The sequence below is a fragment of the Jaculus jaculus genome, chromosome 2, assembly GCF_020740685.1.
Source record: "Jaculus jaculus isolate mJacJac1 chromosome 2, mJacJac1.mat.Y.cur, whole genome shotgun sequence".
NCBI lineage: Eukaryota > Metazoa > Chordata > Mammalia > Rodentia > Dipodidae > Jaculus > Jaculus jaculus.
In genome coordinates this window covers 156685734-156710588 of record NC_059103.1, presented here as the reverse complement: position 1 = coordinate 156710588, position 24855 = coordinate 156685734, and the positions used below count along the sequence as shown (strand labels likewise).

At 37.8% G+C, this 24855-nt stretch overlaps 2 pseudogenes; both read right to left on the bottom strand.

The window, feature by feature from the left end:
- Positions 1 to 5376, bottom strand: part of LOC123453240 — a 33849-nt pseudogene extending 28473 nt beyond the window's left edge.
- A 1404-nt stretch (positions 5377 to 6780) lies between these two features.
- Positions 6781 to 23947, bottom strand: LOC101603093 (annotated as a pseudogene).
- Positions 23948 to 24855: the final 908 nt, after the last annotated feature.

Genomic DNA, 24855 nt, shown 5'->3' with positions numbered 1-24855 from the left:
CTGCTGTGGAGGGGAAAAAGTGGAAGAAAGGAAGAGATCAGTCTCTGTGGTTAAGCTTTAGTCTGGGATCCATAACAAAACACCATGGTCCCAAGTGGATTATAAACAATAAACTTATCCAAATCCATATATAAAACCTATTCAAAAAATGTTAAATGAATTTTTTCTGAAAATTTTGTTTGATGAGATTTTTTTGTAAATCTGCAGATATTAATTAAGTTCTGGAAGACTGAGGACCATAAAATAATTGCCTTGATGATGCTGTGCTTTGGATAGAAGTTGAGTGTGTTTCCCAAGGATTCACTCTCCACCATGAGGTATTAAGAGGACAGAGACTTACTTGACCATGTTTGTATAGGTTGGTCCTTTCAATAGTGATTATGTGATTAATAATAGATAAGTTCCTCAGGGTGTAGTATCCAGGACTTCATCTTGTGGTCTTTATAGGGAAAAGAGAGAAAGAGAGAGGGAGTGAGAGAGATTGGGAGGATGAGAGGGCCTACATGAATGCATACTCCCTGTTCTTTACCATGTGATGCCCCATACCATCTGAAGTGTCTGTCAGCAGTACGACCATCACTAGATTTATAACCCTCCCTTCTTTTTTTAAATTTATTTATTTTTTATTAATTAGTTTTGTACTCAGTGAATACAGTCAAGTTGGTACCACTGTTAGGCTCATCCATATTCTACCCCCTGTCCCTGGTCCCTCCTTGTTGAGGTATATGGGTCATGCATTGTGGAGTTCGCCCATAGTTATGGGTAGAAGAAGTGTCTCTATGTATAATGACCCAACATATGGCTCTGACATCCTTTCTGACCCTCTTCTTCATTTTTGGTCAGCTTCAGTGATGAGGCGTTGGGAACCTTTGCATCTCTGGATACCTGATTTTGCAGGAGTTCATTGTTCTCTGTGTCAATCTCCTTCACCCTTGTGCTGGTACCCGGTTCACCAAGAAAACAGCACCCTTGCTTGTTTCGCTAATTATTCTTAGTTTCAGCTGGGGCCCTTTTGAGGTATGACGGAGTGGTTCTCTCCTTAGAATCCGCATCTATCTGTAAAAGAGAAGCAGATTATCCAATGAAGAGTAAAGTTAGCACCAGATAAATGGGATAATCCTTATTTTTTATAGTGAATTTAAAAGTTGTAGGCCCTCTTGTAGCCCATGATTGATGGTGGCTTGATAATGGAAAGCGGGCTCATGTTTGGATATGGTTCTGACTAGATAATAGGGTGGGTGGGGAGGGAAGGAAGGGGGTGGGGGACACAAATCTAGACCCAAACAGCAATGCTACCATAAAATTCTACATCCAGAAGGCAGAACAAATGGTTGAACCTTCATCAGGCCCTTAGAGGGAACACCTGAGTCACAAGCCACTGGAGAGGGTACGATGAAGACTGACCTTAATCTTCTACATTTTCTGTCTCTCTCTCTCTCTTTCTCTCTGTCCTCTCTAACTTTTTTATATTAGTTGTCTTTTTCTTCCTTTTCTTAGTGGGCACTGACCTGTAACTCCCAGTACCAACAGGTGGCTATCATCCGACAGATTTCTGTCAGAGTACTTGATGACCCACCAAAGGTTAGTGGAAAGACCCTACTGCTGAAGACACCATATGCAGTTGACATGTAAAATGGAATGGCATGGCTGGAAGCTGGAAAAGAGTCAGTCCCCAGACAGCATGTCTATGTGCCAGAAGGTACTACATGGGTGACTGGGGGAAAATGACCAATAACTGTACAAGCAACTCATGGTCTAACTTACTTAGCAGCAAATAACCTGTCGTGATGCTCATACAAGTGCAATAGTGGCACACAGCCATGGTGGGAAACCAACTGCTCTTGATTTGGCTAACTGATCCTCTCAGTGGAATGTGACCCATAGCTGGAGCTGGGAAACAAGTCAGAACCATAACCCTCCCTTCTTTACAATATAGCCTGATTTAGGTATTTTGTAATGGCAATACGAATTCATTTTTCTTAGAATAAAGTTTCAAGACGCTAGTAATAGCAGTACACAATATACCTAAGCACTTGGGAGGCTGAGTCAGGAAGATTACAAATGAGGCAATATAAAAATCTCTATAAGTCATTTGAACTGCTTTGAGAAACTTCTTGGTTTTCCTGTGAAATATGTAAAATCTTAAATACATGCTCATTACTAAATTTTTATTAACTTCATGGTTTCATCATTTTTTAAAATTATTCCTTCAAAACAAACTAAATTTCCCCAGTTTAGAGGCTTATAACCAGGAATAATGAGAAAAAAACATCTGGACCATGTGTTTTACATACTAGGATTGAGTCAGCGCTCCACAGGACCTGAGAGTTCATTGGAGAGGATTGCTTCCACTTAGAGCACAAATTACAAGATGAACTCTGCTACCTTATGATCATACACAGAGACAAAGCATGCCAAGAGGCACTAATATAAACAGATACATGATGAGAGCAATAAATTGTATAGTGAAGGGATAACAGCTATAGCAATCTAATCATGTGGCTATATAGGTAGGGATTTGTCAAATGTCAGGCCAGGAAAGAAAACCTGATATTATCAAAACTGGAGGCAAGCCTGATCAATGGTTCCTGATTGGCACTGTTTTCTTTTCTTTTTTCTTTTCTTTTCTTTTCTTTTCTTTTCTTTTCTTTTCTTTTCTTTTCTTTTCTTTTCTTTTCTTCTCTTCTCTTCTCTTCTCTTCTCTTCTCTTCTCTTCTCTTTTCCTTTCTTTCCTTTCTTCTTTCTCCCTTCCTTCCTTCCTTCCTTCCTCTCTTTCTTTCTTTCTTTCATGTTTTTTTTTTTTATTTGAGAGCATCAGACACAGAGAGAAAGACAGATAGAGGGAGAGAGAGAGAATGGGCGCGCCAGGGCTTCCAGCCTCTGCAAACGAACTCCAGACGCGTGCGCCCCCTTGTGCATCTGGCTAACGTGGGACCTGGGGAACCGAGCCTCGAACCGGGGTTCTTAGGCTTCACAGGCAAGCGCTTAACCGCTAAGCCATCTCTCCAGCCCTCTTTCATGTTTTGATGTAGGGTTTCACTTTAGCCCAGGCTGACCTAGAATTCACTATATAGTCTCACACTGGCCTCAAACTTATGGAGATCCTCCTGCCTCTGCCTCTCAAATGCTGGTATTAAGGGCATTTGCTACCACAACTGGCATGCTTGCCACTATCTCTAAAATTTTTATTTCCTAACTTGTTTGCTTATTTCTAAGACCAGTAACAAGACTGGATAACCAATGATATAGATATCAGGTGCCATGACAAAGAGCGACTCAATCCTTGTTAGCTGTGTCTCGAAGCCCCTTTGTTCTTAAGTATCCTTGATGCTACCACTAAGTTCTTCTCTCTATAGCAAGCACTAAGGCACAACAGACCCTTCCTAATTTCCACACATGCACACTAATGAAATGTGTATATCCTCAGTAGACACTAGTTTTATAATAACCACATCTATATTATGCTTTTGTCCACATTGGGCTTTCAAAATGAATCAGGAAAGAAATACTCTTGGTCCCCACAATGAATAACAATAACCCAATGAGGAAGACCCTCAGCAGAATTGGAGCAGGGGAGAGGGAGTCTAAGAGTACAAACTTTTTATTTAAAATGTCAATCAATGAATGAATAAGTAAATTTTAAATAGACTTATGACCCCTTCATTAACAAATCTGGTAGCCCACCTGGTTCTATGGTGTATAACAAATACTGGAAAGACAGTCATCAGAGTCATCAGATATGCAACATGGCTTTGTTTTTCAGAAATGGATCCTGGGCAAGGTGGCACAGTGTATGCAGGTCTAGGAAGACCATTATATGAAAATGAATTGGAGGTGCTAAGATGCAGCTTGTGAAGCAGGGTTGTTGCAATTCTTATGTTAAGGCCCAGAAAAGACATTGTATGAAGATGAACCAACTCTGGTCACTGCTGTAATGCGACGATGGGAAACAGGGTTGAAATCCCTATGTAGAGGACAAGTAACGCCATTGTATGGAGCTGTGAAGATGATGGTGTTGTTTGCAGTATAGACCTGGAAGATATTGTGAATGAATTACTGTGGAATGGCTGTTACATTGAGCTGCTGGCCCATCTGGAAGGGCCGAATTAAAAATCCAGACACTTTTGTCCCTGGTTATTGATATTGGACTTGAACTACACATATTTGATGTTTGCCTACAGGTTATTGATTTTTACACTGGTCGAGTCTTTATTATATCTTTTTATAATGTGAGTGTTTATTCTGTGCTATTATGCATTGAAAGTAGATAATTTGGTATTTCATTTATGTAGGGCTCATAATTAAGAAACAATCTTGAGGTTTTACACTTTTGAACAATGTTAAAGTTGGTAGAAACTTAAGTTGGACTGAATGCAATTGGCATTGTGAGATGGTCATGAGTTTTTGGAGGCCAAGGGCAGAGTATGATGGTTTGAATGCATAGCCTTCTATACTCAGGTGTTTTTGATTAAGATTGAGCCTGCAACTTGGGTTGGGGAAGATTTATGTCACTGGGGGTGGATGTTGTGGTCCAGCCCTAAAATGTGTTCAGAGTAAGCTTAGAGTTCTAGCTGTTCATGTTTCTTCACTGTTTCGTTGAGTCTTTCTTTCTTCTATGATTCTATGGAAGTCAGCCAGGTTTTTCCACCACTGATGGTGTTTTTCCTGGAATCTGTAAGCCCTAAATAAACCTACTCCTCCCCTAAGCTGTTTGTGGTTGAGTATAATGATAACATGGCTTAGGCATAAGGGCAGGATTTCACCTCTGTTCTGGAATTGACAAAACATCTGTGCATGAATCTGTGGATAAAGAATATATGTAATTGAATATTATTCAGTCTTTAAAAGTAAGAAGTTAGTCAAGGGTAGCAGTTCTTACCTGTAGTCCCAGTTACTCACTAAGCTGATACTGGAGGATCACTTGTGTTTATGAGTTCAAAACAAATCTTGGCAACATTATCAAGGCCTTTTCACAAACAAATGGAATTCCTGATACGTGCTACAATGTTCTTAAAGTCCCTTAGGCTGAATGGGGGCTGTTTTGAATGACACTGTATCATCAGTAGCTTTCCTCTCTCTCCCACAGACACATACCCATAATGTTCCCATGACCTTTCAGAAAACCAGTGAAGCTGCAGTGTTATTCCTTTGATGGCTTTTCAAAGCTGTTTCTGTATGATTTTGCCTTTAGGTCATGCAATATTTAGACATAAATCATCTACTTCTTTGCAGAGTACTTTTCTCTAATATAATACTTGGCTTTAGTCACTTACTCTGTGTTGATCTGACATTGCTGGTTTCCTCTGAAAGGGTATCAGAAGGAACACAGAGATCTGAGTTACTGCTGTGGAACTGTGACTTCTGCACAAATTTCATTTGGACTTTTTCAAATTTTCTGAATAAGATTGGATTTTCAGTTTATGTCTGACATCAGAAGGTATGAGAGCCACAAAGTTTTGTTGACAAACATAGCACTTATTTCCTGTGAGAAGTAGTAAATAAAAGTATTACCTTTCAATGTTGTATGCTTCTCTCAGAGTACAAAAATGCTGTGATAGGATGGGAAGTAATCAATGGTGAATGTTAACCTGGAAGTGTGTGTGGGTTCAGAAAGGGGAGCCCAGGGGTGTTTCTGAAAAGCACCTTGTTTTGGTATATTGTGTTTTAATGAGCTCTGTGTATGGCTAATGCTAGATGTCGATTATCCACACTGAAAAATGATTCTGTGCAACTAAGAGCATTATGAGATAACATCCCAGAAAGGGTAAGTTTCTGACCTTCATCCTATTCACACAGATTTCATATGAGGGGCTCCTGGAATTTCCCATGATGCAATATACTACTTTATTAGCAATGAGAGAACTCAATGTTCTATGAAGAGTTTATATTTTGCAATTTACATGCTATCTTAAGTTCTCTAGAGTAACTTTATTGAGTTTTCAACAGCATTTATGTGAGTACTGTGCCCTGTTTTTCCTAGTAATGTAGAAAGAATTGTCACTAGCTGCTACTGACACTCATTACTCACATAACGCATTATTCCTTTCCTTATTCATTAGGAAAAATTGATTTTCTATCTAGTATATTCTCTTGTATTTTGAATTTCATGAAATATTTGATGTTTGCCATACATTAGATATTGAATAAAAGATATGTTTGGCTCCAATTAGAGTAGGTTCCTCATATTATGGGCAGTATTAAAATTGTCATAAAAGCAAAAGTAAACATAGCCTTTACATTAACATAAGTTTAACTACCATGTATTTGGCATTTATCACACGCCAGACATTTTTTTTTTTTTTTTTTGAGATAGGTTCTCCCTCTAACCCAGGTTAACTTGAAATTCACTGTGTAGTCTCAGGATGGCCTTGAACTCATGGTGATCCTCTGGCCTCTGCTTCCCGAGTGCTAGGTTTAAAGCATTATCTCATTTAATTCTCCTTTAAAGAAAATCTAAGTGAGCCAGCAAGTAATTCAAGAAGTTGGCAGACTGAGACAGGAAGATCTCAAGTTTTACACCAGCCTGGACTACATATTAAGACCCTGTCCAAAAAAAAAAAAAAATGTAAGTGATCGGTGCTAAGGCCAATTATAGACGATGAGACAGGTATAGAGAGATTGCTTTCTGTCTTTCATCGCTAAGTGCCTTCATTTGACCACTTTTACTAGTCAAATAACTTTCAGTTTGAAGCAAAACAGAACAAAAGAAAAAACAAAAATCAATCAATCAATCAAACAAACAAACAAACAAACAAACAAAAAACCCTAGGTAAACCTGTCTTAAATGACAGCATGTTCAATTAAGTCCGCATAGATATAATGCATCTTTGGAGACTTTTGCTGTGGTATCAAAACCAAGCACAGGGTGATGGCTATTGTGATAAACATGAATGGCATCTGAAAAAGCAAAATAAAAAAAAAATAATTAGAATGAACATCCATATATGATAGCTGAATATGTACATAAGCCAAGTAAGTTGGTGTTAATAAACTGGCTACATAAGCTATTAGGCAAATGTGCTTAGAACTCAAGTCAAAGCCAGAGTAAAGGGAAATGTTGACAACTGTCCTTTGGGGGACTATTGGCTAGATGAATGATATCTAGCATTTGACTTCCTGACTGGAAATCAGCATGACCAATGCTTGCTAAGACTATCAGCTGTCGCCCTGGATGGCATGAACTGACTCAGACGCAATCTCTAAGGCCTAATGGAGAGCCCCATAATTTTTTTTCCTCAAAAATATTTCAAATCACTAAATAATTCAAGACAAAACACAAAATCTATCTTTACCCTCTGTTAAGCAGGTAAATATTGACCAGTGAGTATGAATTTATAGGTCATAGCAGTCAGGATAGGTAACCTGTGGCAGGAGCTTGAACATGTTTTCTCCATATTAATTCAGGTTTGTTACCTCAGAGTTGAACACATCTAAGTTCTTGAGGTTATCTTGTTCTTCAGTGGCTCTGTTGTGCTGTGATCTTTAATTTTGTTGCTTCTTAAATGTAGATGCATAAGGTTCGAACATTTTTCTGCCAATACTTCCAGGTTCCTAGATATTTTGCTATTTATTAGTTCAAGCTTCTTAAGTTTGTTTACTTTGGTAAGTTTGAGACTGAGGTGATGTCTAAATTGACTGGGCTGAGGAGCTTGCCCCTTTCTTTCTCTCTTTCTCTCAAATAAATAATTTTTTAAAAACATAAAAAATGAAGAGTAGCAGTGCTTCGGACTCATCTGTGATGCCTTTGGTTTTGTCTTCAATTGACAAGTTCTTTCACACCTATATTCCTAGGAAGCATGTACTAATCATTCCCATCTTAGATATGAAAGAACTAAGGGGTTGGGAATAAGTAATATGAGGTAACTTGGAAAATAAGCAGTAGTCTTTAGCTCAACCTCCTAATGATTATCTTGTGCTATTTCTTGGTGTATTAGAAACTTATCACTAGTTCAACCCTGTAATTCTATCCAATTAGTGTCAGTGATGTTCATGTGGATGTGGGTCAGCAAACTGTAAAATGTGATACATTTAAGAAGACAGAGCTGTGGGACTAGTACATGAGGACACCTCGGGGATGCACCTCTAGTAGGACTGTGGACGTCAATCCACCATCGAAACCAAACTCCCCCAAGTTTTCTCTGAGTATCCTCTACAAGTCACAGTTGCACACATAACATGCTTTGGTTGTTGATTTACCTGTATGCCAAATGTAACCTGTCTAAAGTCAAGAGACAATTGCTATTTTGGGGAAGCCAAGAGTATCTAGCAATATGCTTGAAATATAGTCACTTACAATGAGTCTGTAAATACCCAAAACTTAAGTGATGGCTGGAAAGAAGAGGGCATAGGAAGACTGAAAAGGAAAGATGGCAGCAAAGTTACCATAGTTGATGATGAAAATATTGTTTTCTTTTTCCCTGTGTCATTTCTTATGTGTTTTGAAAACATTCTAAAGATAATGTAGAAATTTGAATCTTGGCTCCAGTTCATTGGTGTATGAATTTCTGAAAGTGACTGGGGTTGTATAACCTGTTCTCTAATTTCCAAATGAGCATAATAGGGGTGGGTATCCAAATTCTGAGCTATTGAATAATAAATGATCACCCAGAGTATCTCATTAACATGCTTTATAACCCACCAGCATATTTTATTATGCTATTAGCCCTTATTTGCCAAATAATTTTCTTTAGCTTCCAAGATTTGGCTTAGGTTATTTTCTGATTTTAAAAATCTCTCCTTTTCTATAAAATGTATTTTCATCTAAATTGAATGTAAGTTTATGAATAGCAAGGGTTAAGAGATGGAATTTCTTTATGATCAAAGTAAATTCAATAAGAACAGTAAATGTCATTTATGACTTCACTTTCTCTCTCAATTTCTCATTTACTTAATTTGCCCTTTACTGGAGAGGTCACTGGATGCATAAGTGGCTGCATAAGTTTCAAGGAATCTCAGGTCAAAAGACTAATAATGATCTGTCCTACCATCCAAAGAACTATCGTCCTCTCTCACAAATCTGTAAATGGAACCTGATAGATTTCCTATAGAGTCTGCCCAGCAGAAATTAAAGTTAAGAAGACCATATTATGAAACAAAACATGACCTTATTGGTGTCTGAATACAGTCGTCAAATACAGGTACATAGGTTAGCTTTTATTATACATAGGAACTTATTACAAAACCCACTTTTACATTCTAGGGTCTATGTAGATTGAGGACCCAGTACCTTCTTACCATTGACAACAAGGTCCAAATAGAAATCATAAAGTAAATACAGTTGGTCGGTTCAACAACCTTTGTTTAGATGACTGCAAGGGATCCTAGAGTGACCTTTAGTAGCACAGGTATAAGTGGAGAGGAGCAAGCATTCAGAGTACCACATATCAAAGGCAGCTGGCCCTTTTGGCCTGCAGGGTATGTCACTCTTGACGATTCAAGGATACTAGTTAAAAGGTTGCTAAATAATGAGGCAGAAATAGCAAAAGGAACAATCCATGTATAATTGTGGAGAACTCTATCTGTCCATGTAACTGCCACAGCATTTGCAGACAGAAAACAGCACAAGAGACAGTATGTTAAGGAGAAGGAAAGCTTTAGTAACATTTTGGTAACATTTAGTAACAATCTTTAGTAACACTTCCCAGAGAAAATACAAACTCTAAAAATCTATTAAGAAAATGTAACTTTGTTATTTCCATATAAAGTAACATACATGTATACAGTTCAGTCCCCATCAGGCATGGTTATCATTTTTACATCTTTCTCAAAATACCAGAAAAAAAAATTGAGGGCAAAGATGGATCATTTCTTTTCTATAAAAACAGTACTTGACTCACTAGCAGAACTTGTTCTGTTGAGTGGCCAGTAAAAGGCATGCTTATTTTCTAAACCTAGCAATGGGGATGCTGAGGTGCTGTCAGAGCCAGGTGCAGCACTGCTGGCAGAAACACGCACTCATCCTTGAGCAAGTTAATGTATTAGGAACCGGAACATAAGCTGAACACTGATAAAAACTATTTATGACATTTGAGACTTGTCTAAACACTTCTCAAGCAGTTATGCCCTTGGTCCCCTGGCGTCATGTGGCAAGGTATGCTTATTTCTCACAACTGAAGAGATTGGCAATGCATCCAAGTGGCAACCGGGAATTGTGCTCAGCCTCATACAGTGCACAGGGAGCCCTGCATCAAAGAACTATGAGGTCTTGTGCTGAGAATATAGCTCCAAGGTGAGATATTAACCTAGAAAACACAATGAGGCCCTTTGATTAATACCCAGCATCCCTTCAAAAATCTCATGGTCCCAAATGTGGACAGTGTTAAAATTGAGAAACTCTGCAGTTGACCAACTTTTAGGCAAGATTCTGAATATTTTCTTTGTTCTTCAAGATGAAGAGAACTTTTCAATTCTCATTCAAAATGTCACTAGGTATAAAACCATTAATGAAGCAATACAGTCACCATTTGTGGGAATTCTCAAATTCAAATCATATAATGTAGATACATGCTAAGATACAATCTGTCACATATAAACTAAATTTCAGGTTTTTTTTTAGTGGAATGGGTAGAGCAATCCTAATTTCCTTTGAAGTTATGATGTTATTACTAGTTTAGATGGTCATGAAGTGAGTGGGCAGGACATCAGAATGATGGCATAAATTACTGTAAGACTTTGCAAATATAACCAAATTAATATAACATCATATGTTCTCATTCTTAAGATCTTTATTTTGGGATAATGCTAGTCAGTTTTTATATTTGTGAGGTAGGGTCTTCCATATAGTCCAGGCTGGCTTACAGATTACTATGTAACCACAGCTGGTCTCAAACTTATGATCCTTCTATGTCAGTTTCTCTAGTATTGGGATAATAATTGTATATCACCAGGCCCAAGTATCAACCCACTTTAAGTATCTTTCAGTGTTAAATAGCTTTTTTATTAAGCACAACCCCACAATATTGGGTGTTATTATAATACTTCTTGCCTCAGTTCTTATTCATTTCCAAGAAGATATGGATGGCAGCTCCTTCTGGACACCACATCTTGACTTTTGGATACATTTACAATATAGTTATTTCTCATGCTGCAAAGGAAATTCTCCCTCACTTTCTTAGAGGATATTTGAAAAGCATGTTTGGGATAACCAGAGGAGGATTTTGAACAGTCCTGGCAGCATTGGGTAAAATAATTATATGTAATATTCCTGCATAATCTTTATTTCTATCTCATAGGTGATTTATTATTTTTCCTTCCTTTGCAGATCCTTTTAAAATTTAAAAATTATATCACTTTTTTTGGTTAAGAATTAAATAAAGAACACTAATGCTCATAAGGTAAAAGGTGAATGCACCTCTCTTCTCCAACTTCTCATTCTAGTGTCCCAAATGTAACTAGTAACATTTGTTTGTCTCTTGTCCCATTTTTTTACAATTATATCCTATTAACCTTGGTGAGGACTGATTGTACGAGTCTTTCATTGGCCCAGTATCAGGGATGTTTTCCCTTCCCATGGAGAGGGCCTAGAGTCCAATTAGAGGGCAGTTGGTTTCCTTGGTTTCCCCCATAACAGATGTGCCACTATTGCACCCGTTGGCTCATTTGGCATGGCTGGCCCAGAGCATGATAATTAGGCTAGGCTGGCTGTCCAGTGGGCCCCACCATTCCCACTCTATCCACCTTTTCAGAGCTGGTATTATAAGTGGGGGCCACGATGCCCAGCATTTGTAAAAGGGTTGTGAATGTTGAAATCAGTTCATCATGTTTGGCATACAAGCACTTTTCCAAATGAAGTACATCCCTTGAAGTAGTAAATTACATAATTTTTAGACTTCAAAAATACATATTTTTTTTGTATGCTTAATAATTATATAGTTCTCCACCCAATAAATTCATAGAAGTTGAATTTTGAGCTAATGTTTTCTTTAAGAATATTTTTATTCATTCATTTTTTTTCTTAACAATTTCCATGATTATAAAAATTATGCCATGGCATTGCCCTCCCTCTCACCACTTACTCCTTTGAAACTCCACTCTCCATCATAACCGTTCCCCATCTCAGTCTCTCTATTACTTTTGATGTCTTGATCTTTTCCTCCTCTTATGATGGTCTTATGCAGTTAGTGTCAGGCACTATGAGGCCATGGATATCCAGGCAATTTTGGTGTCTGGAGGGAGCATATTGTATGGAGTCCTGCTCTTCCTTTGGCTTTACATTCTTTCTGCCACCTCTTCCTCATTGGACCCAGAGCCTTGGAAGGTGTGATAGAGATATTGCAGTAGCAGTACTGACCACTGCAGTCATTTCTTTCCATTGACATGATACCTTCTGAGTTGTCCCAAGGTCACTGACATCTGAAAAGAGAAGATTCTCTACCAAAAGTGAGAGTAGCATTAATATAAGGGTGTGAACATTAACAGAAGTACTTATTGGGCAGTTTGAGGAGCATAGTATATACATTTGGCCAGACAAGAGCACACATTATACCCCTAGGGCTGATGACTACCCCTGTTTTAAGTTTTCAGTATCAGGGATGTATTCCCTTCCCATGGAGCAGTCCTCCAGTCCAATTAGAGGGCAGTTGGTTTCCCCCATAACAGATGTGCCACTATTGCACCCAATGGCTCATCTGGCATGGCTGGCCAGTCATAAGGCTTGCAGTGTCCACTGTTGAGGATCTTCACTGGTGATTTGTCTTTCTCCCATTGAACTGCATGCAGAATGGCTTCTTCCAGCTTTCTGTCAGCTGGTCTACATAGAGGAGGTTATCAGCTCAGATCCAGGAAAATTTCTTGGTGGCCTTGCAGCCCAAGTATATGGAGTCTTCAGCAATAAGGTCTTACCATCTATTCCTGGTGGGAAACCAAGGGCCTCGGCAATGGCCTATAATGTTTTGGGGGCATCAGGGATCTCCCTGGCCAAGACCTCACTGGAAGGTATTCCATCCCTGGCAGTAAAAACTTTCTAGCAACAATCTACGGCTGCTGAGTGTTCCATTGTGCAAAAAAGTAGGATTACATATGTTTTACTGATATACTCTTAGATTTTGATTAGCTGTCCCTCCACCTTTCCTTTACTCAATCTCTTCCCCAGAACTCATTTTGGGCCTTTTCACCCCCATAAATCTATTCTCCTACTTACACAAATACAATACCATCCTATTAAGTAACCCCCTCCCTTTCTTTCTCTTCCCTTTCTATCTATTTTCCAGCCTACTGGCCTCTGCTAGTGAGTTTTTTCCTTCTCACACAGAAGCCCAGTCATCTGTACCTAGGACCCACATATGAGAGATAACATGTCCTTCAGTCCACTTATATAATATATCACATTTATTGATTTACATGTGTTGAACCGTCCCTGCATCTCGGGCATAGAGCCTACTTGGTCAGGGTGAATGATATTTCTGATACATTCTTTTATTCTGTTTGCCAATATTTTTTTGAGAATTTTTGCATCTATGTTCATGAGGGAGATTGGTCTGTACTTTTCTTTTTTTGTTCTATCTTTGCCTGGTTTTGGTATCAGGGTTATGCTGGCATCATAGATGGAATTTGGTAAGATTTCTTCTTTCTTGTTTTTATGGAAAAGCTGAAGAATCAATGGCATTAGTTCTTCCCTGAAGGTCTGATAAAATTCAGCAGTGAGTCCATCTTGGCCTGGACTTTTTTTATTTGGGAGATTTTTGATAACTGCTTGGATCTCCATATTGTTATAGGTCTATTTAAGTTATTAATCTCATCTTGATTTAATTTAGGTAGGTCATATAAATGAAGGAAATTATCCATTTCTTTCAGATTTTCATACTTTGTGGAGTATATGTTTTTATATTATGCCCCTGTGATTTTTTAAATTTCTCTGGTATCTGTTGGGATGTTGCCTTTTTCATCTCTAATTTTATTAATTTGTGTCTCTTCTCTCTTTCTTTTTGTCAGATTTGATAAGGGTTTATCAATCTTGTTTATCCTTTCAAAGAACCAACTCTTTGTTTCATTAATTCTTTGGATGTTTTTTTTGTTTCTATTTCACTAATTTCTGCCCTAATTTTTATTATTTCTTCCCTGACTGACTTTTGGTTTGCCTTGTTCTTCTTTTTCCAAGGCTTTAAGGTGAAGCATTAAGTTGTTTACTTGCGACCTTTCTAATTTCTTAATATAGGCACTAAAAGCTATAAATTTACCTCTTAGAACTGTCTTCATTGTGTCCCAGAGATTCTGTTACGCTGTGTTCTCATTATCATTTGACTCTATGAATTTTTTGATTTCCTTCTTGATTTCTTCATTGACCCATTCATCATTTAGTAGTGCATTGTTTAGTTTCCATGATTTTGTGTATGATCTATAGCTTTTCTTGCTATTGATTTGTAGCTTGATTCCATTGTGGTCAGATAGTATGCAAGGAATTATTTCAATTTTCCTGTATTTTTTAAGATTTGCTTTATGTCCTAATATATGGCCTATTTTAGAGAATGGTCCATGTGCTGCTGAAAAGAATGTATATTCTGCAGCATTTGCATGAAATGTCCTGTATATATTTGTTAGGTCCATTCCTTCTATGACCTCACTTAGTCCAGAAGCCTCTCTGTTTATTTGTTTTCCTGGGATGACATGTCAATTGAAGAGAGTGGGGTGTTGAAGTCCCCCACTACCACTGTGTTTGGTGTTATCTGTGACCTTAGTTCTAATAGCATTTGTTTGATGAATTTGGGAGCCCATATGTTAGGTGCATATATGTTTAGGATTGTAATGTCCTTCTGTTGGTGTGTGCCCTTAATCAATATAAAGTGACCTTCCTTATTTTTCTTGACTAACGTTGGACTGAAGTCTACCTTGTCAGTTATTAAAATAGCAACCCCTGCTTGTTTTCTAGGCCCATTTTCTTGAAACACCATTTTCCTACCTTTCACCCTAAGATAATGTCCATCCTTTGTAGATAAGGTGAGTTTCTTGGAGACAACAAATTGTAGGATCCTGATTTTTAAGCCAGTCTGCAAGCCTATGTCTTTTGGTTGGGGCATTGAGGCCATTGATATTAAGAGATATTATTGAAAGGTGTGTATTTATATTTGCCATATTTTTTTGTAGTTCCGGTTCTACCTTTGCTCTCTTGTGTTAACTAGTGTTTGAGTATTGTTTGTTTATTCCAGGTTCCTTATATGTGTGCTTTCCTTTTTTTCTGCATGGAGGAGTCTTTCAAGTATTTTCTGTAGAGCTGGCTTTGTCTTCAAATACTCCTTTGGCCTGCTTTTGTCGTGGAATGTCCTTATTTCTCCATCTATTTGAATGGACAGCTTTTCAGGATAAAGTAACCTTGGTTGACAGTTATTATCCTTCAGAACTTGAAATACATTACTCCAAGCCCTCTGGCTTTTAAAGTTTGTGTTGAGTAATCTGCTGTAATCCTGATGGGCTTGCCTTTGTAGGTAACTTGATTTTTCTCTCTAACTGCTTTCAATACTTTTTCTTTGGATTGTGTGTTTGGTAGTTTGATTATAATATGGCGAGGAGAGGTTCTTTCCAGGTTTTATCTGGCTGGGGTTCTAAAGGCTTCCTGTATCTGCACTGGCACCTCTTTCCCAATTTGGGGGAAGTTTTCTTCTATGACTTTTTAAAACATTTTTTTGTTTATTTATTTATTTATTTGAGAGTGACAGAGAAAGAGAGAGAGAGAATGGATGTACCAGGGCCTCCAGTGCCCCCTTGTTCATCTGGCTAATGTGGGTCCTGGGGAATCGAGTCTTGAACCAGGGTCCTTAGGCTTCACGGGCAAGCGCTTAACTGCTAAGCCATCTCTCCAGCCCTTCTATGATTTTGTTGAAGATCCTACTATGCCTTTGCAGTAAAATTCTCCTTCTACTATGCCCTGAATTCTTATGTTTGATATTTTCATAGTGTCCTGAATATCTTGAAATTCCCTTTCTTACTTTTCTATTAGTTTGTCTTTCTCTTTATTGGACTGTATTAGATCTGCCACCTGGTCTTCTAGCTTAGATATTCTGTCCTCTCCTTCATTCTACTAGTGAGATTTTCTACAGAGTTTTTATTTCATTAACTGTGTTCTTCATTGATAATAATTCTGACTGGTTTTACTTTATTATTTCTATTTCCTTATTTATGTCTTGTATTGAATTCTTTATTTCATTAAATTGGTGTCTTGTGTCTTCTTTGATTCCTTTGATTTGTTCTTTGACTTCTTTGAACATATTTACAATCATTCTTTTGACATCTTTCTTAGGCATTTTCTCTAACTCGTTCTCACTGGAGGTCATTTCTTGTGTATTAATACTTTTGTGTATTTATATTTTCTTGATTTTTAGTGTTTCTTGAGTTATAATGTATACATTTTTGCTTTTTTGATTAATTTAATGCTTGGATTTTCTAGTTAGCTGGGTATTCTTAGTTGTATCAATCGATCTGATGTTATATATCTTCAGGGTAGGAGCTTAACATGTTAGGTGGGGCTCTTAAGTCTCTCAGGGTATCTACAAAGGTGTTCCTTTGGGTTGGGTTTGCCTTCTATGGGAGTATTCAAGTAGGCTGAATGGAACAAAATGCAGATAGATTCTAAAATTTAACTAAACAATGTACACATTCAATGAAAAACAGCACTAAGTATTTATGCAAGAGTAAGTATTACAGCAACCAGATCCTCTATCAAGAAAGAGGTTAAGGGCTGGAGAGATGGCTTGGCCGTTAAGCGCTTGCCTGTGAAGCCGAAGGACCCCGGTTCGAGGCTCGGTTCCCCAGGTCCCACGTTAGCCAGATGCACAAGGGGGCGCACGCGTCTGGAGTTCGTTCGCAGTGGCTGGAAGCCCTGGCATGCCCATTCTCTCTCTCTCCCTCTATCTGTCTTTCTCTCTGTGTCTGTCGCTCTCAAATAAATAAATAATAAATGAACAACAAAAAAATATTTAAAAAAAAAAAAAAAAAGAAAGAGGTTAAGATTTCTGGTCTGTTGTGGGTTCCAAGTCAGCTTGTGACCCAGTGAGACCCTTCCCTGGTGTAATCCTAGTTACCTTTTTGGGTGATTTTGGTCTCAGTTATGCTGTACTCTGCTTGAGTCCCTCTTTGGTGCACTGTGGGTTCAAGTAGGCTGGCTGGATTGCTGGACTATTGTTCTATTTTCTAGAGCTGGTCACTGGCTTTTCCTGTGGGGCAAGCCAAGCTTGGCAGCTGTAGCCCCACAGACCTGGCACTGCCACTACTAGAGCTGCCACTGCTGGAGCCCCTGCTGCTGAAGCTGCCACTGCTGGATCTGCCGCTGCTGTAGCTGCCACTGCTGGATCTGCCGCTGCTGTAGCTGCCACTGCTGCTGCTGTGGAGCTGGAGCTGCTGCTGTTGCCGGAGCAAGAGCCAGAGCCGGAGCCACCACTTACCCTGCTGCTGCCACACTGCCGGAGCAGCTTAGGCCTGCCTGTGTGGGCTCTGGATGCTCTGGATCTCTCCTACTTCTCTGCTGCCATTTTAATTTCTTATACACCTCACTTTTTAGTAAAAGTGTGTATTTTTCTGTGTATCCTTTGGCTTTTTCTCCCCTAGGCTGCTTTGGTGTGATTCCTAAGCTGCCATCTTAACTAGAAGTTCCCTATTCATTCATTTTTAAGAGTGGAAAGAGAAAGAGGGAGAGAACAAAGAAGGAGAAGGAGAGACTATGGGCATTCCAGAGCCTTGTGCCAAAGTAAATGAAGTTATAATGCCAGTTGGTACATCTGGCTTTACGTCTGTACTGGGGAATTGAACTCAGGCCATCATACTTTGTACACATGCATCTTTAACCACTGAACATTCCTTCCATCCCAGTTAATGTTTATTTTTTTAAATGAAATATTACCATGTTACTTTCCAAAAATAATTACATCAATTATATCAGTAAGTAATTCTAAAATTTTAACTTATATTTCAAATACCTTAACCATACCTACGAGATACCATGCTATAGACTGCTTATATAGAAGGAAGCATGATTAATTTTTGTCTTCATTCATAGAATTTATCACTTCAGGTTACCTTGTATTATGTCAACAGTCCCTAGTTTTAAGCATGGCCTAGACACCTCACAAACACCTAGTATGAGCACATACCATCAGCATGTTCCCAGGGCTTCTGGAACACTAAGATCTTATGCTGAAAGTCAGAGCTGGAGCTCCTTCCCATGCTTTTATCACATCCCTCATTACAGAAACAACCTCCTTTCCTAGGTTGCAGAACTTGTTTTCAAGGAAGAGGTTTGTTTTTAACAGAAAAGTGAGGAAGGGGTCAGGAATCTGACATTGACAGAATAGGGCACAACATGATTAGAACCACTTCTTTACCATGTAAGATATGGGATCATAGTTTGACATGTGTTCTACTAATGCCACTCAAATAAACTTGACATGCAGAGCACATGGAACTATAGAATTCTCATATACCATTGACAAATTTTCACACCTGTGTTTCATGTTTAATTGAAAAAAATATATTCCTTAATCCTTCAAGTTCCTAACTTTGATAGTGTATTACTTAGAATATTTGTGACTAATATAATTATGCACTTCATTAAAGAAATTTTGAAAAACTACATGTAAAAATAAAGTACAAATTAGCTGTTTGTTCACCATTGTTCATAGTTTACTTACTGTTTTATCAGAGATACAGGTCTCAGAATGGTCTATTTATTTATGACTTTGCCTAAATTATTTATTTCACATGCATCAGTTATTTTCAAAATCTTTCTTTTTGCACTGCCAAAATACCTTTCCTTTAAATATACATTTTCACATATATTTTAGGTTATTGTCTTAATTTGAATTCCTAGGGTACTATAGGTGATAAAATGTAAGAATAGTAATTCAGATGTTAAGCTCAGTGTAAGGACCATAAGTTTGAAAAAGAAAACACTGTATTCCTTATAAGCAAGTATAGTCAAAGTATATGAGTAGTTTCTCAAATAAGGCTAAACTGTTACAGCACCTATAAAATACTGCAATTCTTTGCTATGCCAGAAACTTACGATTTTTAATGGTGAATATTGCCAGACCACTGACAGTCATAAGAAATGCCACTTCCATGAAGCATAGCTGGCCAGAGCCCTTGTCACACTCCTGACTCACTGTATAAGGGCCCTTTACACAGTCAAGGCAGTTCATAAACCACTTCCCACATTTTCCCAGGTTTGCTTGGGGCTGGTCCCACAGGATCTGGATTCATTGTACTTTTCTGCAGGCTTGGTGAAGGCCGCTGCTGGGACAGCCAGGTGAGTGTGCTGGGCAGCAGTCCCATCAAACTGGGGCTGAGAACTCCCAGCACAAGGAGATGGTCATATTTACAGAGATGGGAATACTGGTGACTCCCACTGTCATCACACACTGTGTACAATATAATTAATTTTCACACTATACACCAATAATATGTACAATTATATTGCAATAGGAAGTATATTTTTAAAGCATTTTATTTTTATTTATTTATGAGAGAGAGCAAAAAAATGGGTATGCCAGGATCGCTAGCCACTGCAAAGGAACTCCAGATGCATGTGTACCCTTGTGTATCTAACTTACATGGGTCCTGGAAATCAAACCTGGTGTTGTTGGCTTTGCAGGAAAATACCTTAACCACTAGGAGATCCCTCCAGCTCCAAGAAGGTATATTTTTTTTAAACCTTCCTTTGATTTAACTTAGTGTATCCAACTTTCACCAAAACAAGAATAGCTCCTCAAAATGTATTAGTCCAAGAGGTGCTAGATGACAGGATTTTTGAGGAAGGTGCTGACTCAGGTTTTATGATGGTAGCAGAAATCAGCACCTTCCAGTTTCCCTTGTTTTTTCACTTATTTCCAAGTATCTTTTCATTCTTTCATTATTTTATTCTTTTAAAATATATGTTTAAGTCTTAAAGATTTTTTTTTTGAAGGAGGGGGGGTCTGTCTATGTAGCCCAGGCTAGCCTCAAACTAAAGCTCTTCCTAATCAGCTTTCCTGTGCTGGACTGTACGAACTCTCCATTACATGTGCCATAGTCTCTTGTTCTTTATGGCACAATTTGGATATAAAATGGGAATACTAAATAAAATTCCAATACATTGAGGAGTTTTGGCAACATAAATTTTAGAGTTATTTATAATAAATAAAAATAATTTAGGTGCTAAAATATAACTACATTTATAAATTCACCCTTTGTATATATATAATCTTCAACTCTTTCAACTGTCAATGGCCTGAATTTCTCATGTAATTTTTCTTAAAGCTCCCTATGTTACTGAGAATTGAATGTCATGAAAGTGTCAGCAGATGTTACCAACAACTGTATTCTGTCACTCTGAAGTGGTCAAGACAATGATCATTAATTTTGAATCTATTATGTGTTACCCACCAGCACTGGATATGACTTTCACATATTAACAGAAAATATATTGCCACACTTGGACATGAGCCATTTTTCTCGCTAACTCATACTTACTGGCATTCTGTTAGAAAACCATGAGTTCACTCTGTATGTACAATACTGGACCAGTATCAGTCCTTACTGCAAGTGGACACTAAGTAGGCGGTGCAGATTTTGTCATTTGTGTACACGTCTGAAAAGAAAACTTCTCTTGGTGATAGGGTAGGAAATGTTGGCAAGTAAATACACCACAGTGACCCCAGATACTGCTCTATGTATGCATGTGGGAATTGTCTTTTTGGGTTTTTCAGGTCTCCTGTAACACATAAAAGATCCAAACTATATTTGACAAAATATTTTTCCTCGAATTAACATTGAAATTATTCATGTGTCAAAAATTAGACTGAGTGCTTTTTTTGGTCTATTCTACTACTGCCAACACACACACGCACTCACGTGCACACACACATACAGTCACACACACATGCATGCAAGCACCACACACACACACACACACACACACACAATATTGCTCACTTATCTGAATTTCATGTTAAATGAAAAGGCTATAGCCCTTCTACCTGAAATACCCTTAATTTCATCCAAATAAAGGAAGGATATATTTTAGGAAATTTTCCCTAGGAATGGTAGTATTTCTGTTTTAATTTTTTGTTTATTTTTATTTATTTATTTGAGAGCAACAGAGAGAGAGAGAAAGAGGCAGATAGAGAGAGAGTGGCCTCCAGCCACTGCAAATGAACTCCAGATGCATGCCCCCTTTTGTGCATCTGACTAATGTGGGTCCTGGGGAACAGAGCCTCGAACCGGGGTTCTTAGGCTTCACAGGCAAGCACTTAACTGTTAAGCCATCTCTCCAGCCCAGAATGGTAGTATTTCTGAAGACACAAAAATGCAAAATGAAATATGATCTCATGGTTCCTGATCCTTTTGGAAAACTACATGGATAAAACTACACTAGTTACTGTGAACAAAAACTACTTAAGTACAAAGTTAGATGCAGACAGATCATTATTTCATACGTAAAATGGTATTTATTACACATTTCAGTTTACATAGTGAATTAACCAGCCCAACACACATGGAAATTCCCCAGTTTTTGTTTCCTCTCAGCTACCAGTGAAGAATTCTGTATTAGTTTATAGGTTAGTGTAGAACTATTTTCAGCAGATGTCGTTGTCTAACAACAGCATTTCTAGCAGTAGGGAAAGCTGAAACTGAGTCCAACAGAAGTCAGATAGATATTATAATAATTATAAATGGAGAGAGAGCACTCATTTTTCTTACCCCTGCAATTGAAGTTTCCCATTAAGTGACAAACTATTAAAGAGAACTATCACAGCCTTCATTTCTCAGTACTTAGCATTTTAACTCAATGCAAATTAACTGTTATATCACACCTTAAAGAACCAATGGAATGTCTTCTGGTCTGTTCTAAGACACAATTTCTAAATAATTTACATGTGGGTAGCCCTGTCTTTTGGAACGTGAAGTTTTTGTTCTTTAATATTTTATTTTCTGGTTTCTCTGCAGGATTTACTTTCTCTACATAATGTTTGAGAGTTGACATTGTCTAGGCTCCTATTTCTAATCTTAAACTATTCCTCTATATACTTGCCTTGTTATCTTATCTGTCATCCAGACCACTGGCCATTGGATGGAAAAAATATTATGTTCACTCAATGCGTGCTATGTCTTATATGCACCCCTTATGCTTCAATTCTTCACATATTTTTCTGTGACCAGAAATTTTATTGATTCACTCCACATTGCTAACATTTTATACTTTGTAACAATGAAATTGAACTGCTTAGGAGGCCTAGGTTTAAGGGTGGTGAAAGAAGGAAGTATCTTTTGGCTTCCTATGCTCATTGTTGCAGGTAGTAATCCCAAATAATTTTTTGCATTTTGGCTAGTTTGTTATCTAAAGGAATCCAATGTTACTGAATTATGGCTCTTAATAATGCCTACATGAAGGCTATAGCATTGTGATTTGAAATGCTTCATGTCAAACCAATTAAATCTCAACTAATTTTTTTTGTTTTGTATTTTGATTTTCTTTGTTAATTACTTGTGTTTACTTTTACTTTTTGTGGTACTGAGAATCCTAGGCCTTCATACATTTTAGGCAAAGCACTGTCCCGCTGAGCTATATCTCTCCAGGAAAGATGTAATTTATTAAATAGACCTTTATAATTATGTTTACATGTCAGAGAAAAGAGAATACAATAGAATATAATTCAAAAAATAAATGCATGAAAATACTGAAGTGCTTAATTTTGTCAAACCCACATACAACACAAACATGGTCTGATATTATATCCTTCCTGAATTCACAGTTTCATAGGAGGGATCATTTCTAAAATCTGAGTATCCATCTCAGGAAGGAAACTACATTAATCCAGAGGTACTATATTTGTACTTCTTGGACAGTCAATTTAAAAGAGCTGTTTGTTAATTAAATAAGAAGATTTTGGCACGAAATTGGAAAAGAATTAAGAGTTTGTAAAAGCACAAGGCTGGTGTATACTGATGTAGAAACCTCAGGTAGAAGAGAATATAATCATTTATCTTGGACAAAATTCCAAATACAATACAGATGTTCGTAATACACATGATAAGTCATGACTTATTTTTTCAAATTATTAATTACCTACTATGTGTGTCAAGCATTCTCCTCCTGAAAATGCATAACATCCTTGGAAGATGGCTTCAGTGATCAGGGTGACATCTGGAAGCTCACCATTAAAAGCATGCTCACTCTCTCTCTTCTTTGGCAAATAAATAAATAAAATATTTTTTAAAAGGGGGGACTGAAGGGATGGCTTAGCAGTTAAAGCATTTGCCTGCAAAGCCAAAGGATCCAGGTTAGATCCCCAGGACCCACATTAGCCAGATGTACAAGGAGGCACATGCCCATTCTCTCTCTCTCTCCTTCTCTCCCTCTTTCTCTGTCAAATGAAAAAAATAAATAAATAGTATTTTAAAAGCATGATGAAGTCTCTCTACATTCTCCTTCTTCCCTCTCATCATCATGGGCACTCCACTTAGAGAAATGATGATGAGTATGGATGTTTTGAGCATAGTGCTCATTGTCTGAAGCCAAGTCACCCCTTCCACAGAACCATAGTTCAGAATTTCCACCATCCACAACATAGCCACGGCCAGACATTTCTTTGGTAGACTTGTGCAGAGCAGCTGGGATAAAATGGATGATATCATACTCAGTAAGTAGCAGAGCTTGGGTAGCATCTAGCCCTGGGTCCAAAAACAAGGAAGTCCAAAGTCTCAGGAATGCAATTAAAGGGCCAAAGCATCTCTTGATAAAATAGTAGTGAGTCCCACTGTATGGGAAGGTTATACCTATCTCTGCAGAGCAAAGACCAGAGGTCATGGACAACAGGGCACAGGCAGCCCAGATACAAAGAGAGATCCCACATTCACAGAAAAGTACTCCAGCAGCCCTTGGGAGAACACAAAAATTCCTGCACCAACTATATTAGTAATTTAAACAACTTGTTCTCCAGAAATATTCAAGTTCTCTCTTCAGCTGTATTTTCTTCTCTCTACCCATTCTTATTGAAAACATTAAATTTTTGATAAATTATTTTTAAATATCTCTGCTTCTAATCCTGAAAGGTTGTCCATGGATACTCTGAAATAAAATGTACTGTCCTTTATGTTCCCCTTTATTAAATATGAACTATATTCAATGATTAACTAAGTCAATGTTACCCATTTAGATGAAATGATATAGGTTACTAATAATGATTTAGTTTGTCATGTCTTTTTTTTATTATTAGCAAAATACAACATTGCATCAAAAAAGGCATTTCAAAGAGTGGATTATAGTCCATATCTTCTCTAAAATATCCACTTCTAGAACAGTGTTCCTAGCACTAAAACATTTTTTTAAAAAAACATCTATCATCTATTAGCTTTTGGCAGAAGTTTTTTTTTTTTTTTTTTTCTTTTTCTTTTGGGTCAGGTCTTAAGTTGTTTTTCAGGATGACTCAGAGGAAAATCCTAATCTATGAGTGATTTGCCTACACTGAAGTTATTTAACACAGCATATTTTCTAAAGTAAAAACATGTTGAGGAAAACAGAAGTTCATCCTAGACTTTCTGGAGGAGATATCCATAGCATCTTCAAATAGTTGTGGCATGTTCTTCATGATCTCAGACTGTATGCATGTTCTGGGTGGTGAAAATTCCTAGGAAATTACCTGAAGGGTCCTATGTGCAACCAAATAAATTTTTACAACTGTTATAGAAACAAAGATATTACAAGATAAAAACTGAAGGTATACACAAACAGATTTATCCCATGTCTTTGTTATCAATAATCAGTCTAAAAGGCACATGGTGGAACACTGACAGTATATGAAGAAATAGCATGGGCTGGAGAGATGGCTTAGTGGATAAGAACTTGCCTGTGAAGCCTAAGGACCCTGGTTCGAGGCTTGATTCCCCAGGACCCAC